This window comes from Hylobates moloch, unplaced genomic scaffold (genome assembly GCF_009828535.3).
Source record: "Hylobates moloch isolate HMO894 unplaced genomic scaffold, HMol_V3 SCAFFOLD_11, whole genome shotgun sequence".
Classification (NCBI taxonomy): domain Eukaryota; kingdom Metazoa; phylum Chordata; class Mammalia; order Primates; family Hylobatidae; genus Hylobates; species Hylobates moloch.
In genome coordinates, this window is record NW_026652286.1 from 49,628,539 (window position 1) to 49,644,546 (window position 16,008).

At 41.8% G+C, this 16,008-nt stretch overlaps 1 long non-coding RNA gene across 1 annotated transcript in view; it reads right to left on the reverse strand.

The window, feature by feature from the left end:
* LOC116476726 (uncharacterized) overlaps window positions 1-16,008 on the reverse strand; it is a 31,092-nt gene that overhangs the window by 9,211 nt on the left and 5,873 nt on the right. Inside the window, exon 3 of the long non-coding RNA XR_009208754.1 lies at window positions 11,954-12,041. This is a non-coding gene — a long non-coding RNA (uncharacterized LOC116476726). The remainder of the gene's footprint in view (window positions 1-11,953; window positions 12,042-16,008) is intronic.

Sequence of the window (16,008 nt, forward strand, 5' to 3'; positions counted from 1 at the left end):
AGGGTGGTAAGTTCCCCCTGGCCTTAGGTGTGTCCAAAGATGCCACTGGGAGCCAGAGTCTGGAGCCAAGAACCTTAGAAATCTTATCTACTGCTGCTGAGCTGGCATCCAAGCCACAAAACAAAGTCCTTCCCCCTCTTTCCTCCCCTTTCCACAAACAGGAGTCTCTCTTCATGGCTACCACTGCCCAGAGCCCGCGGCAAGTACTGCCAGGCTACCACCAATGTTCACTCAAGGTCCAAGGGCTCTTCAAGCAGCTTGTGGTGAATGCTGTGAGGCTGGGGACTCACCCTTCAGGGTAGAGTACTCCCCTCTGGCCCAGGGCAGGTCCAGAAATGCCATCCATGAGCCAAGACCTGGAATTGGGGACACCAAGAGCCTGCTTGGTGCTCTATCCCACTGTGGCTGAGCTGGTACCCAAGCTATAAGACAAAATGCCCTTTACTCCTCCGTCTTCTTTCTTCAAGTAGCCACCACATCTAGGAATGTGCTGGATCACATCTAAAGGCAACACAGCTCTGAGTTTTACCCAAGGCCCAGGGGGAATAATGCCTGGTTACCACCACTGATTATTCCTTCCCTTTAAGGCAGTGGGTTCCCTTCTGGCCCAGGGTGTGTCTTGAAATGTCATGTGATGGCTAGACCCTGGAATGGGATCCTCAGGATTCTGTCTTGTGCCCTGTCCTACTGTGGCTGAGCAGGTATCCAAGTTGCAAGACAAAGTCCTCTTTACTCTCCCTTCTCTCCTCAGGTAGAGGGGAGGAGTCCCTCCCAGAGCTGTGAACTGCACTGCCTGAGGTTGGGAGAGGGATGATGCAAGCACTGCCTTGGCCTCCATGGCTCCACGTACATGTCACATGTACCTGAGTACGAGTACCCTGGCTCCAAGCCCAGCACAGCACCAGGATTTGCCCAGCAATTGCAATCCTCAGGGCCTAGACTGCCGTTCAAGTTTATTTAGGACCCCAGAGCCCTTTACCAAATGGTGGTGGCTTGCCAGAGGTCAAGTTCTGACCACTAGGATGGGTAATATGCCTCTGGCTAGGGCTGATGCAAATGCTCCCTCCTTGGCCTCCAGCTGAGTTCTGCCTTATGTTGCTTTCCGCTGTGACAGGGCAGCACTGAGCTCCAATGCAAAGTCCCATAATCACTGCACTCTCCCTCCCACAAGTGCACAGATTCTCGCTTTGTGCTATGCAGCCACAGCTAGGCGATCAGAGAGGGGTGCTGTAGACAATTTGAGACTATTTTTCCTACCCTCTTCAGTGCCTCTTTCCTTAATGTGATGTTAAAAACAGTTACTATGATTACTCACCTGATTTTTGGTTGTAATGAAGGTGTTTTTTGTGTGAATAGTTATTCGATTTGGTGTTCCTGCAGGGAGGACAATTTCTGGAGGCCTCTGCTTGGCCATATTGCTCCCTAGTCTGTATTCCTTTTGCATTTAGTTTTACAGAATCCACTCATTTCCAAAGTTACTTAGGTCAGCAATTTTCTCCCATTTCCTTCATTGAGGTTTTTTCATAATACGGTTAGATTATTTTGTCACATTCTTTATTTCATCTTGGGATCATCTATCTGAGCTCTTAAATGATTTTTTTTAATTTGCATACATTAGGTTCTAAGGGTTTTGACAAATGCAAGGTGTCATGTATCATGTCACTACCATTATGGTATTACACAAAATAATGTCACCATCCTAAAATATCCTGTGATTTACCTATTCAATCCTCCTCCCTTACTGAATTCCTACCAACTTGTTTTTCATCTCTGTAGTTTTACCTTTATAATGTATACAAGTAGAATCATGGCCAGAAACGGTGGCTCACACCTGTAATCCCAGCACTTTGGGAGGCCAAGGCGGGTGGATCACGAGGTCAAGAGATCAAGACAATACTGGCCAACGTGGTGAAATGCTGTCTCTGCTAAAAATACAAAAGTTAGCCAGGCATGGTGGCAGGCCTCTGTAGTCCCAGCTACTCGGGAGGCTGAGGCAGGAGAATCGCTTGAACCCGGGAGGTGGGGGTTGCAGTGAGCCGAGATCATGTCACCGCACTCCAGCCTGGCAACAGAGCCAGACTCTGTCTCAAAAAAAAAAACAAAAAAAGAATTATACAGTAAAGAGCCATCAGACTTGCTTCTTTGACTTACTGATATACATTCAACATTTATCCATGTCTTTTCTTTGCTTGATAGCTCATTTCTTTAAAAAAAAAAAATTATGGTAAAATAAACACAACAATTTCCATTTTAACCATTTTCTTTTCTTTTCTTTTCTTTTTTTGAGGTGGAGTCTTGCTCTGTTGCCAGGCTGGAGTGTAGTGGCGCAATCTCGACTCACTGCAACCTCCACCTCCCAGGTTCAAGCAATTCTCCTGCCTCAGCCCCCCAAGTAGCTGGGACTACAGCAGCATGCCACCGTGCCTGGCTAATTTTTGTATTTTTAATAGAGACAGAGTTTCACCATGTTGGCCAGGCTGGTCTCAATCTCCTGACTTCGTGATCCACCTACCTTAGCCTCCCAAAGTGCTGAGATTGAGGCAGAAATTTAAAAATAAATATGCATGCATTCACTCCAAGAAAAGTAACAGGCAAGGCAAGGGTTAAAAAGAAAAAAAAAAGTTTTCCTCGGCCTAGCAAGCTCACTTCAAGGACAGTTATAAGACAATGCTGTTTGAGAAGCCAAGGCCAAAGGAACTGGCTCCAGACATCCCTCCCCTCCAGAACAAGGTTGAAGGAAAAAAAAAAAAAGAGAAAGACAAATTCCTTTACGGTTACTCCTTTCTCTGGCTTCTTAAGCATGATTAGGTTTTACAAATGTCTGTATTTAGCCAGTTCTTGTTTTTCTTTTGACACAGCTACAAGGCCACCAGCTATGCAAGGCCACAAGTTATGCACTATATGATTAACTGCTTTTGTTTTACTTTTGTAAGTCCACTTATAAAAACCCTGCTCTGTCTTTGTTTAGTGCTCAGCTTTTTGGATATAAATCCACTCAGCCAGTGCATACCTAAAAATAAACATCCTCCTGTATTCTCATATTGGTCTCTCCATTCCTCAGTTTCCCACAACATTTCTTGGCGAGCCAGCCAGCCAGGAGTGGAGATGACAGGCTTACTATCTCCTTTGCCTATGGGGGGCTGGAGCCCTGGGCCAGGGGAGACCTATGACCCCAGGCACCACCAGGAGAACTTCAGCCCAGAGGGGAAATCAGCTCTCCGTGACCTGGCACCCCTACCCAGCAGCACAACAGAACCTGAGAGGAGCTACAGGATGATTCTAGAAACAGCATGCTTCAGGAATCGTGCTAAGGTTTGGGGGTCCAAGGCAGGACCCATCCTGTAAGGACAGAAAGGGAGCCTGATCACCTCCCAGGGTGTGCCTAATAGTCCGACCCAGAGGGGCTGGGGGCGATGAGAGTGGCTGTCAATTCAGATGAAACTCTCACCCCAATCAACACAGGAAGCAAGAGTGGCTCACTAAGTTGGTTAGGAAAAGGAAACTGGAGATGGCGAGAGTGGCTCGCCACCCCAACTAAGGAAACTGGAGATAGTGAGAGTGGCTCGTCACCCCAATTAGGTACACAGGAACTGGGAGTCGGTCCATCAGAGTTATGACTGAGTGTGGCTCCCGAATGGTTAACTGCTGTCTTAGAGTCAATTTGCTAGCCTCTTATGTTTAGCAAGGTGGTGGCGGCTAATGCCTTAACACAGGGAGGCCATCCTAGCATCACAGAGTCCAATTGTTCGGATAAGTATGCTACTGGGTGATGTTATGACCTTAGAACTTGAGTCAGAACTCCTATAGCCATTCCTTTTTGTTCATAAACATATAGAAAGGCAGGCTTAGTTATATCTGGTAGTCCTAAGGCTAGGGCCTGAGTTAAAGCTTCCTTGATTTGTTTGAGTGCATTTTCTAATTAGTCTCCCAAAGGAGGGTTTTTTTTTCTCCCCCTTTTGTGGCTTCATATAACGGCTTAGCCATCAAGGAAAAATCTGGAATCCAGATGCGGCAAAATCCTGCTGCCCCTAAAAATTCTCTTATTTGACATTGGGTGGTTGGGATTGGTAGTGCACAAACGTCTTGCTTTCACTCATAGCCAAGCCAGCATTCCCCATGACTCACTATGAAACCTAGATATTTAACCTCTTTATGGCAAATTTAGGCTTTCTTTTTAGATACTTTGTAACCTGCTTTCCACAGGAGATGGAGGAGGTCCTGAGTTCTCTGATTAATAGTCCTCTTGGGTTGGGGCCGCCAAAAGAAGGTCGCCCGTGTACTGTAACAAGCACAGTTATCATTTGGCAGGGTATAGGCCTTGAGGTCTGAGGCCAGTGTTTCCCCAAAGATTGTAGGAGAGTTTTTGAACCCTTGTGGAAGCCTAGTCCAGGTGAGCTGCATAGATTCCTTGTCCCACTGAAATGCAAAAATGGGCTAACTGGTGCTAAGCGAATATAAAAGAAAGCATCCTTTAAGACTGTAAACCTAGTGGCACTTGTTGGAATAAGTACCATTAAAGTATATGGGTTTGGTGCCACTGGATGGATGGTCACCATGGCAAGGTTTACAGCATGCAAATCTTGCACCGCTGTCTACTCATCAGACCTTGGTCCCAGCAGCGGCTTTCATACTGGCAAAAGTGGAGTATTTCAGGGGCACTGGCATCGGATTAAGATCCCATGTTTATAGAGCCGTTCTAAATGTTTGCAGACACCCTGTACAGCCTTTTGGGGAACTGGGTACTGACGAACCCAGACCGGAGTTGCTCCCAGTTTCAGTTCAGCTACTACTGGTGAAAATTTACTTATAGACTTTACCGAACTGCCCCGTGCTGGAGGCTATCGGTACATGCCAGTGTTTGTTTGCACCTTTTCAGGGTGGGTTGAAGCTTTCTCCATCAAAACAGAGAAAGCATGAGAAGTGACTAAAGTACTGTTAAGAGATATTATCCACAGGTTTGGACTGCCTTTAACTTTAGAGTCAGACAGTAAGTTGGCATTTGTAGCTGAAATAATGCAAGATTTAACAAAACTGTTAAAAATAAAATGGAAGTTACATATAGCCTATCTGCCACAAAGTTCAGGAAAAGTAAAATGCATGAACTGGACACTCAAGCAGCTACTGAAGAAATATTGCCAAAAGACTCATTTGAAATGAAATCAGGTTTTGCCTATAGTCCTCTTCCATGTCAGGTGCACCCCCACCAAACAAACTCGATATTCACCCTATGAGATTTTATTCTGTCGGCCTCCCCCAATCATAAGTCAAATTAAAGGAAACCTCTGAGAACTAGGGGAATTAACTTTAAGAAAACAAATGTGGCTGGGTGTGGTGGCTCACGCCTGTAATTCCAGCACTTTGGGAAGCCGAGGCGGGTGGATCACGAGGTCAGGAGATCGAGACCATCCTGGCTAACACAGTGAAACCCCGTCTCTACTAAAAATACAAAAAATTAGCCGGGCGTGGTGGCAGGCACCTGTAGTCCCAGCTGAGGCAGGAGAATGGCATGAACTGGGGAGGCGGAGCTTGCGGTAAGCCAAGATCGCACCACTGCACTCTAGTCTGGGTGACAGAGCAAGACTCTGTCTCAAAAAAAAAAGAAAAGAAAAGAAAACAAAACAAATGCAGGCTTTAGTAATAGCCATGCAAGAGATCCATGGCTGGGTACAGAAAAGAATGCCTATAAGTCTAACAGACCCAGAATACCCCTTTAAACCTGGAGATTCTGTTTGGGTTAAAAAGTGGACTCCGACTTCTCTAGGACCCACATGAGATGGGCCCTATACTGAGATCTTACCCACTCCCACTAGTGTTAAAGTTGCAGCTGTTATGCATTGGATCCACCACAGTTGACTGAAACCGACAACTGAAGACAAGTGGACCAGCCAGCAGGAACCAGATCATCCAACCCCGCTGATCCTGAGACGGGACCAAACTGCTGCTGAAGACGGCCGCCCTGTTCTGGTCACTCCAGAGGCTGATACGCACGGCTGAAGTTTGAGGAAACAACAAGCCCTGCTCTAGTCAAACACTGAAAGCTGACTAGTCTATGCACGGCCAAAGCTTGAGGACTCGTCAAGCAAGTAAATGTAGTTAGAAATCTTAGAACTAGTAGTTTTCCTTGTAATATTAACTGTTTTAATATTGTTCTGTCACTGTGCTCAACCTCCTCCCCCAAGTAAGGACCTCTTCTGTCCTTACTAGATATGAATATACTGTACATTGTTTTACTGTTGTTACCCCCCTTAACCATGCTAGAAGAAACACCCATAGAAGGGTGTCCCCATTGTACACATACTACATGGTCAGAAAACAGTATAACCAGGACTCTATTATACCATACTTACTATGAGTATACAGGGACTCACCTAGGAACTTGTACTTATAGTCAGATTACCTATTCAATTTATGACCCAGGAAATGGCCAGCTACCTAGGTGGAAGATAGGTCATGGAGTTACCGTACTCCTACTTACGTGCTTAAGTGTATCATAAGGTTACAGGCAGGGCTTGAGATCATCACTAGTAAAACATCAAATGCATTAGATTTACTGACCTAGCAAGCTACAAAAATGAGGAATGCTATCTATCAGAACAGATTAGCTTTAGACTACCTCCTAGCCCAGGAAGGAGGAGTATGTGGAAAATTCAGTCTAACTAATTGCTGCCTGGAAATCAATCACAATGGAAAGGCAATTATGGAAATAACTGCAAGAATAAGAAAATTAACCCATGTTCCAGTTCAAACGTAGAAAGGGTGGTCTCCAGATTCTCTCTTTGGAGGCTGTTTTTCATTTTTCGGAGGGTTCTAGACTTTAATAAGATTGATTCTGGCCATACTAGGAAGTTGCCTAATACTCCCTTGTCTCTTACCTCTCCTTGTTAGAAACATTCAATCAACTATACAGGCAATAGTAGCTAGGCAAACTACCAGTCAGCTAATGGCTCTATGTAAATGTCAACTTTTGTCTACAGAAGAAAACTTGTCTCTTCATGTAAAATTAAATAATAGTGATGCCTCCTATTAAACTTCTTTTATAAAAGGCATCAAAGGGGGGAAACTGAGGCAGAAATTTAAAAATAAATATGCATTTATTCACTCCAAGAAAAGTAACAGGCAGGCCGGGCGCAGTGGCTCACGCTTGTAATCCCAGCACTTTGGGAGGCCGAGGCGGGCGGATCACGAGGTCAGGAGATGGAGACCCCGTCTCTACTAAAAATACAAAAAATTAGCCGGGCGTGGTGGCGGGCGCCTGTAGTCCCAGCTACTCGGAGAGGCTGAGGCAGGAGAATGGCGTGAACCCGGGAGGCGGAGCTTGCAGTGAGCCGAGATGGCGCCACTGCACTCCAGCCTGGGCAACAGAGCAAGACTCCGTCTCAAAAAAAAAAAAAAAAAGAAAAGAAAAGTAACAGGCAAGGCAAGGGTTAAAAAGAAAAGAACAAGTTTTCCTCGGCCTAGCAAGCTCACTTCAAGGACAGTTATAAGATAATGCTGTTTGAGAAGCCAAGGCCAAAGGAATGGGCTCCAGACATCCCTCCCCTCCAGAACAAGGTTGAAGGAAAAAAAAAGAGAAAGACAAATTCCTTTACGGTTACTCCTTTCCCTAGCTTCTTAAGCATGATTATGTTTTACAAATGTCTGTATTTAGCCAGTTCTTGTTTTTCTTTTGACACAGCTACAAGGCCACCAGCTATGCAAGGCCACAAGTTATGCACTATATGATTAACTGCTTTTGTTTTACTTTTGTAAGTCCACTTATAAAAACCCTGCTCTGTCTTTGTTTAATGCTCAGCTTTTTGGATATGAATCCACTCAGCTGGTGCATACCTTAAAATAAACATCCTCCTGTATTCTCATATTGGTCTCTCCATTCCTCAGTTTCCCACAAGATTACAGGCATGAGCCACCACACCCGGCCCATTTTAACCATTTTCAAATGGAGAATTCAGTGGTATTAGGTACATTTATATTGTTATGCAACCATCACCACCATCCATCTACAGAACTCTTTTTATCTTGTGAAACTAAAACTCTGTACCCATTAAACACTAACTCCTCACTCCTCCCTTCCCTCATCACTTGACAGCCATCCTTCTACTTTATGTCTCTGTTCATAGGTATGAGCTCCCCCTGGCCCGCCCAAATCACTGATCTAAAAGGAAATGTCAAGCTGAGAACTTCTTAGGGCAAACCTGCCTCCCATTCTATTCAAAGTTACCCCTCTGCTCACTGAGATAAATGCATATCTCATTGCCTCCTTCGGAGAGGCTAATCAGAAACTCAAAAGAATGCAACCATTTGTCTCTTTTCTACCTATGACCTGGAAGCCCCTCCCTGCTCTGCGTTGTCCCACCTTTCTAGACCAAACCAGTGTTCATCTTACATATATTAACTGATGTCTCATTTCCCCCTAAAATGTATAAAACCAAGCTATGGTCTGACTACCCTGGGCACATGTCGTCCTGAGACTGCGTCATGGGTGCACATCCTCAACTGTGGCAAAATAAACTTTATTTTTTATTTTTATTTATTTTTTAGACACAGAGTCTCGCTCTGTCGCCCAGGCTGGAGTACAGTGATGCAGTCTCGACTCACTGCAACCTCCACCTTCCAGGTTCAAACGATTCTCGTGCCTCAGCCTCCTGAGTAGCTGGAATTACAGGCTTGCGCCACCACACCCAGTTAATTAGCAAAATAAATTTTCTAAATTAACTAAGACTTGTCTCAGATTACGGGGGTTAACATTTTGGTAACCACAGAGGGACTCTGCATAAAGGAACACTTGAACTTTGACACATCTTTTACTGGTGTTTGGTATCAGCATAAGCTAACTTTATGAATAGTTTGCTGAGGGCTGGGAGCACTCCTTCCAGAGAATCCCTGCTCTCCCAAAGTTTGGTTGAGATCTAAAGTTTATTTTGCTGTACAACTCCCTCTTTTTTTTTTTTTTTTTTTTTTGGAGTTTTACTTTCTTCCAACAAGAAAGCAAGTTTTCCTGCTTCCATGACAATGGAAGGCAGGTAATTCCTTTACGGAGTTTGAGCTTGCTTCCAACAGAAAAGGCTATTTTTTTTTCCTGCTTCTAGGACGGTAGAGAGTAGTCTTCAGCCTGAGACCCATCCCTAGGTAAGTAGCTGAATTGAGGTTTTGTCTTGGCTAAAGTTAACAACCAGATGGTCATAATTTCTCCTTACCATTAAAGTGTTCAGTAATCATGTAAGTTCTGTGATCATTTGTTTTGTTTAAGTGTTTTTCATTGTTGTTGTTTCTGTTTTTGTTGTTGTTTGGGTCTTTGTCCCATTAGGTTTGACCAACTCTATCAGACTTCATCAAATCTGAAGGAAAGTTCCAAATTATGGGGAAGAAGGCCTCTCAAATACTTAAATTCCCATACACACACAAAAAGGTGGTATGGTGGGGGACAAAAACTGCCAGCAAAAAGAAAAAAGAGGAAAGATTTTTGATTTTGAGTACTACACGGGCTTTATTTACAAGGCCACCTTTTAGCTAGCCAGGCCAATCTGAAAGAGCAATGGTTGTACTTCTGAAATAGCAGCAATTTTAAAAACAAAAGCAAAGAAACAAACAAAAAATAAAAAACAAAAAAATAAAGGTGGCAGCAGTGGCTCACGCCTGTAATCCTAGCACTTTGGGAGGCCGAGGCAGACGGATTGCCTGAGCTCAGGAGTTCGCAACCAGCCTGGGCAACATGGTGAAACCCTTTCTGTACTAAAATACAAAAAATTAGCTGGACATGGCAGTGTGCACCTGTAGTCCCAGCTACTCAGGAGGCTGAGGGAGGAGAATTGCTTGAACCCAGGAGGCAGAAGTTGTAGTGAGCTGAGATTGCACCACTGCACTCCAGCCTGGGCAACAGAGCAAGACTCCGTCTCAAAAAAAAAAAAAAGAAAAAGAAAATGAAATACAAAAATTAGCTGGGCATGGTGGCACATGCCTGTAATCCTACCTACTCGAGAAGCTGAGGCAGGAGAATCACTTGAACCTGGGGGCAGAGGTTGCAGTGAGCCGAGATCGTGCCATTGCACTCCAGCCTGGGCAACAGAGCAAGACTCCATCTCGAAAAAAGAAAAGAAGATGAAATAGCACCAATTTGTCCCAGTTGAAATATGGTAATGAGATTTAAAAACTTCTTTTTTTAAAGGAGCTCATTTGTTAAAGTCAACTTAATTAAAAGCTAACATCCAAGATATGTGTGTATATGGGTGTGTGTGTTTGTATTTAAAAGGTCTTCATGGTTTTTTTCTCTCCTAGGACCTTGTCGTTCTTTTGAGCAAGGTTTTTCTTCTCAGTTGACTGAATTCTGTTTTCTTCACTTCCTTCTGCTGTCTCTCCTTTCTCTTGCACCCTCTGCTGCAGGAGGGACCTGAAATAGTTTATGATAGCCTGGAGTTCCTTTAAGAAAGTGGAGAAGGTGCCAAAAGTATAAACAGACAAGCTCATCTCAGCTTTTAAACTGCTTGCTTTTGTATTGTGTTACATGGTTTATTGACTAAAATAGTTATTTGCAACAGAGGCTAGCCTTAGGTTTTTAAGGAAGTGTGTATTCAATACTGAGAAACGTCTTTCTTTAAAAAAAATTCTCTTTAAGTGCAGTGTGAAAACATCACTTGGTCTAGCCTCATAATAATTATCCCTTTTTGGAAACCCAGGATTTGGTACAGGCTCTTCCTAGAGCTCAGAGATCCAGTTAAAAGATAGGTAGTCCCTATCCAAATAAAATTGGTCTCCTTATACAATCCTATGATAAGATTTTTATAATTTTATGTTTGATTTGACATTTATCTTTAATCTCCCTCTAGCACACCAGACTTTTCCTCTCTGTACCTTATGATGTCAATTCTGTTATTTGATTTTCACCTGAGTTGTTTCCTTAACCAGGCAAATTTAAGGCTATTTAGCTGACAACTGCCTAGGGTTGTGAAACAGGTTATCAAGAACCTGAAAGTCTAAGATAAAAAAAAAAGGTCTTTATGAATCTATAAGATGTACTTCTATCAGCATGCCTAATACATCTACGTATTTACATGTTGTGCACACAATATTTCACTACTGAAAATATATAAAAGAGCTAATTAATTGGCTTTAAAAAACAAAAGCGCTTACATCAGACACTAAAGAAAACAGACTAGTCAAATGCTTTTTCAGGTTCACAGGACTTAAGTAAAATTTTTAATAAATAAGCTGGATTTAAAATTATTGGTAAAATAATATTAGAAATGTCTTAAGAATTTGCCAGCAATACATTTTCATTTGCATCTACTTATCAAGCAATTTTATACTTATCCCAGCCAGATACTATAAGGTGTCAAAATTTGGTATAGAGGTTACAAAACTATAAAACCAGCCCAAGATAGAATTATCTTTGCCAGTGTAATCTTTAATAAATAATACATTGATATTGGTTTAATAAAAAAGCTACATCTTGAATTTAGTAAGATTACCATACTTTTTTTTTTTTTGAGACAGAGTTTCACTCTTGTTGCCCAGGCTGGAATGCAATGGCATGATCTTGGCTCACCGCAACCTCTACCTCCCATGTTCAAGTGATTCTCCTGCCTCAGCCTCCCAAGTAGCTGGGTTTACACACATGCACCACCACACCTGGCTAATTTTGTATTTTTAGTAGAGACAGGGTTTCTCCATGTTGGTCAGGCTGGTCTCAAACTCCCGACCTCAGGTGATCTGCCCGCCTCGGCCTCCAAAAGTGCTGGGATTACAGGCCGCCCATGCCCGGCCAGATTACCATAACTTCTAATCCTGTGGTGTTAGGCAGTCTAGTCCACAGGCAGTAAGAGGTTTCCTTTGGGAAGACAGTTACCATTTTTATTTCAAAGCTAAACTATAAACTAAGTTCCTAGCAAAGTTAGTTTGGCCCATACCCAGGAATGAACAAGGACAGCTTGGAGTTTAGAAGCAAGATGGAGTCACTTACGGCAAATCTTTTTCACTGTCTCAGTTATAATTTTGCAATGGCGGTTTCATAACTTTAAATGATGACTATCACAGTTTTCATAAATAATCTAGGTAAGTGATTAAAATAAAATAATTAGATAAATGTAATAGGATACTTATAGATAAACTAGTCATAATTTAGAATCTACAGTTAAATTAAATTATAGGTATTCCATTATTTTGGTATTTTCCAATAATAATATATTGTAGGAAAACGTTATTTCTAAAAAAAAGTGTCGCTTTTAAAAAGGTGAACGATTTTTGTCTAATTCAAAGCTTATTTAAAGGTCATGTATAAAACAAGGTAAAAGGAACCAGGAAATAAGAGACGTGTAAACAAAATTATAGAAAGAAAGATGTATTTTTTTGGTAAGAAAGCTTAAAGAGAAAAAATTGTTTTTTTGTTTTTTTTTTGAGATGAAGTCTCACTCTGTCTCCCAGGCTAGAGTGAAGTGGCGCAATCTTGGCTTCCTGCAACCTTCTTCCCACAGGGTTCAAGTGATTCTTCTGCCTCAGCCTCCTGAGTAGCTGGGATTATAGGCGCCTGCCACCACGCCCGGCTAATTTTTGTATTTAAAGTAGAGATGGGGTTTTGCCATGTTGGCCAGGCTGGTCTCGAACTCCTGACCTGAGGTGATCTACTAGCCTTGACCTCCCAAAGTGCTGAGATTACAGGCATGAGTCACTATGCCCAAATGGGAAATAATTTTATATGAAAAATAATCTTGTATGGTAAATTTAGACCAAGAATAAGATGACTGGTTGTATAAGAAAGAAAGATGTTCAGAACAACCCAAAAAGTCCAAGCATGTCATGAATGGTCTGTGTAAGTCATAATAAAAGGATTTACCTAAAAAAATCAAAAACTTTTCTATGATCAAGTCGTCTATAATTAAAGGAAAATTATAATGGGTTCTTCTAGACATTGGGTGTGATGTAATGAAACATACACACTAAAGAATTCATTACAACAATAAAATTTCCTTAAGGGATTGATTACCTCTTAATAAATTATAAAGATTTTAATTTTTTTTTTTTATTATACTTTAGGTTTTAGGGTACATGTGCACAATGTGCAGGTTTGTTACATATGTATCCATGTGCCATGTTGGTTTACTGCACCCATTAACTCGTCATTTAGCATTAGGTATATCTCCTAATGCTGTCCCTCCCCGCTCCCCCCACCCCACAACAGTCCCTGGAGTGTGATGTTCCCCTTCTTGTGTCCATGAGTTCTCATTGTTCAATTCCCACCTATGAGTGAGATTTTAAATTTTTTAACCCAAGGTTCAACTTTTATTGCATCACGCTGTTTTCAGTTTTCTTTCCCCTTTTAAAAGGTGCAAAATTATAACACTCTCCTTCAACTCATTTTCAGCTCATATACGTTTTTTTTTTCCCTCAAGTTCTGTTTGTTGTGGCCTGATGCTAACAATATTTTCTTAAAGATCTAAAGGAAATCTTTTCTTCCAACGTAATTTTCTGTACACTGCAGAAGATCTTTTCTTTTGCCTTGTGGTAACTAGCCTAATAAATTTTACATTTTATCAAAAGAATTCCTATGCTATTACTATTGTTTTGGTTTGCTTAGGAAAAAAATGAGATTAAAAATTTTTAATTAAGATTATTACATCCATAAATTAACCATTAATGTCAAAGGCACATTGATGCAAGACCAGAATGTGCCACTGTGTCAGATTAACAAGGTTTTCTTGAAGCATTAACTCCTTAGTAAAGGTTATAAAAGGCTTGTTGAAGTTATATCTTACAATCAAGATTAAAATGTTATAGAGTGTTTATACAATTTTGAAAAACAAATTTGACTGGCTTCATGCTGTTCTTTTTTTATTTTTTGAGACGAAGTCTGTCACCCAGGCTGGAGCACAATGGTGTGATCTTAGCTCACTGCAACCTTTGCCTCCTGGGTTTAAGTGATTCTCCTGCCACAGCCTCCTGAGTAGCTGGGATTACAGGAACCCACCACCATGCATGGCTAATTTTGTTTCTTTCTTTCTTTGTTTTGTTATTTTGAGACAGAGTCTGGCTTTGTCGCCAGGCTGGAGTGCAATGGCACGATCTCGGCTCACTGCAACCTCTGCCTCCCAGGTTCAAGTGATTCTCCTGCCTCAGCCTCCCAAGTAGCTGGGACTACAGGCACATGCCAACAGGCCCAGCTAATTTTTTAATTTTTTAGTAGAGACGGGGTTTCACCGTGTTAGCCAGGATGGTCTCGATCTGACCTTGTGATCCACCTGCCTCAGCCTCCCAAAGTGCTGGGATTAAATTTTTTGTATTTTTAGTAGAGATGGGGTTTCAGTATATTGGTCAGGCTGGTCTTGAACTCCTGACCTCCAGTAATCCACCCCACCCCCGGCCTCCCAAAGTGCTGGGATTACAGGTGTGAGCCACTGCACCCAGCCTGTGCTGTTTTTGTAAGGCTTATTGTTTGGAAAACTAAATATCCTCTCTCAAAGAATGAAGGTTTTCATCCTTTCTTTGAAATCCCTGAATTATCACTTTGGTTAAATGAATAACTTATTTAACAATGACCTGTGATCCTATTTTGTGATATCAAGTGTTTTAAACCTTTGACATTTGACAAACTTTCCAAAATCAAATTATAAATTATGTCTTTTTCTGATTTAATTAATCCTTTAAGGTATTATTTATAGGTTCCCCGAAGTCCAAAAATGACACATTTGGCTTATCTGGTATAAAAATTATACAGGAATCATGGTCACATATAAAATAGTGTTTGGTTTTCTTTGGGCTACATTTATATAAATATGTTATTGGTATGTGTTCCAAAATTATGGGAAACTCCTATAATTATAACTAAGTGTACATAGTGAGAGACATCTAGTGATATAACTTAGTGTACCTTATCAGTAATAATTATAATTCCTATGTTAAATTATTGTGTGCCACAGAGGTAACAAATGTCCTTGTCAATTGTGTCTTTGACTATGGCTGCTCTAAAACTGTTTGTCATCCAGACAATTGTTGTCTTGTTTTGGCCCTCTTTAGAGGTGGTTTTATAGTCTGCTATAGAACTCTAACAGGTGTTCTTAAATGCAGGTTTCTGATAACTTTGGAAATTGTGACATTAGAAGAGAGGAAAAAAGAAACTTTCAGGACTCTCATGGAGAGCTGAAATGTTCAAGAATATCAAGCAGAACAGGAGTTAATTGCATAAACTGAACTGATAGAAGACTAAAGTAATCTTTTTGTCTTTTGCTTTAAATGTTGCTGATTCTTTGTTTTTTTTCAGAGTCAAGGAAACTTTTCTTTTTTTTTTTTTTTTTTTTTTGAGATGGAGACTTGCTCTGTCACCCAGGCTGGAGTGCAATGGCGCAATCTCGGCTCACTGCAAGCTCCACCTCCCGGGTTCACGCCATTCTCCTGCCTCAGCCTCTCCAAGTAGCTGGGACTACAGGCGCCCGCCACCACACCCGGCTAATTTTTTGTATTTTTTAGTAGAGACGGGGTTTCACCATGGTCTCGATCTCCTGACCTCGTGATCCACCCGCCTCGGCCTCCCAAAAAGTGCTGGGATTACAAGCGTGAGCCACCGCGTCCGGCAAGGAAACTTTTCTTTTGAGCTATTGACAGCTTTTAACAATTTAGTATACTCCTATGACTATAACTTGGAGCACATTTGTTTCTCTCTACCTGATTTCTCTAGAACTTGGGAATTATTTTTGAGCATGCTTAACTGATGGCAATACTGTAATTTGCATAAGCATAGTAAGAATCTGTTTTCATTTTGCAATAGGACTCAAATGGAGAAACTAGTTATTTTACCAAGGCTCTGACTGGAATGGTGTGCTTTCCTTTAAGGAATCAAACTCGACTTATGGAGCCAATAAAGCCCCTTGGAGAAACTGGCCTCATACCTTCCCTGTACAGGGTTCCTGACCTGTGGTAAGTAAAGAATGTCACTTTCTGACAGGCCCAGGAGCCCCAAGTTTACTTTGGAACCTCAAGAGCAGAGGATCATCCAACTTATAGATATTTAATAGCACAAATCCATGG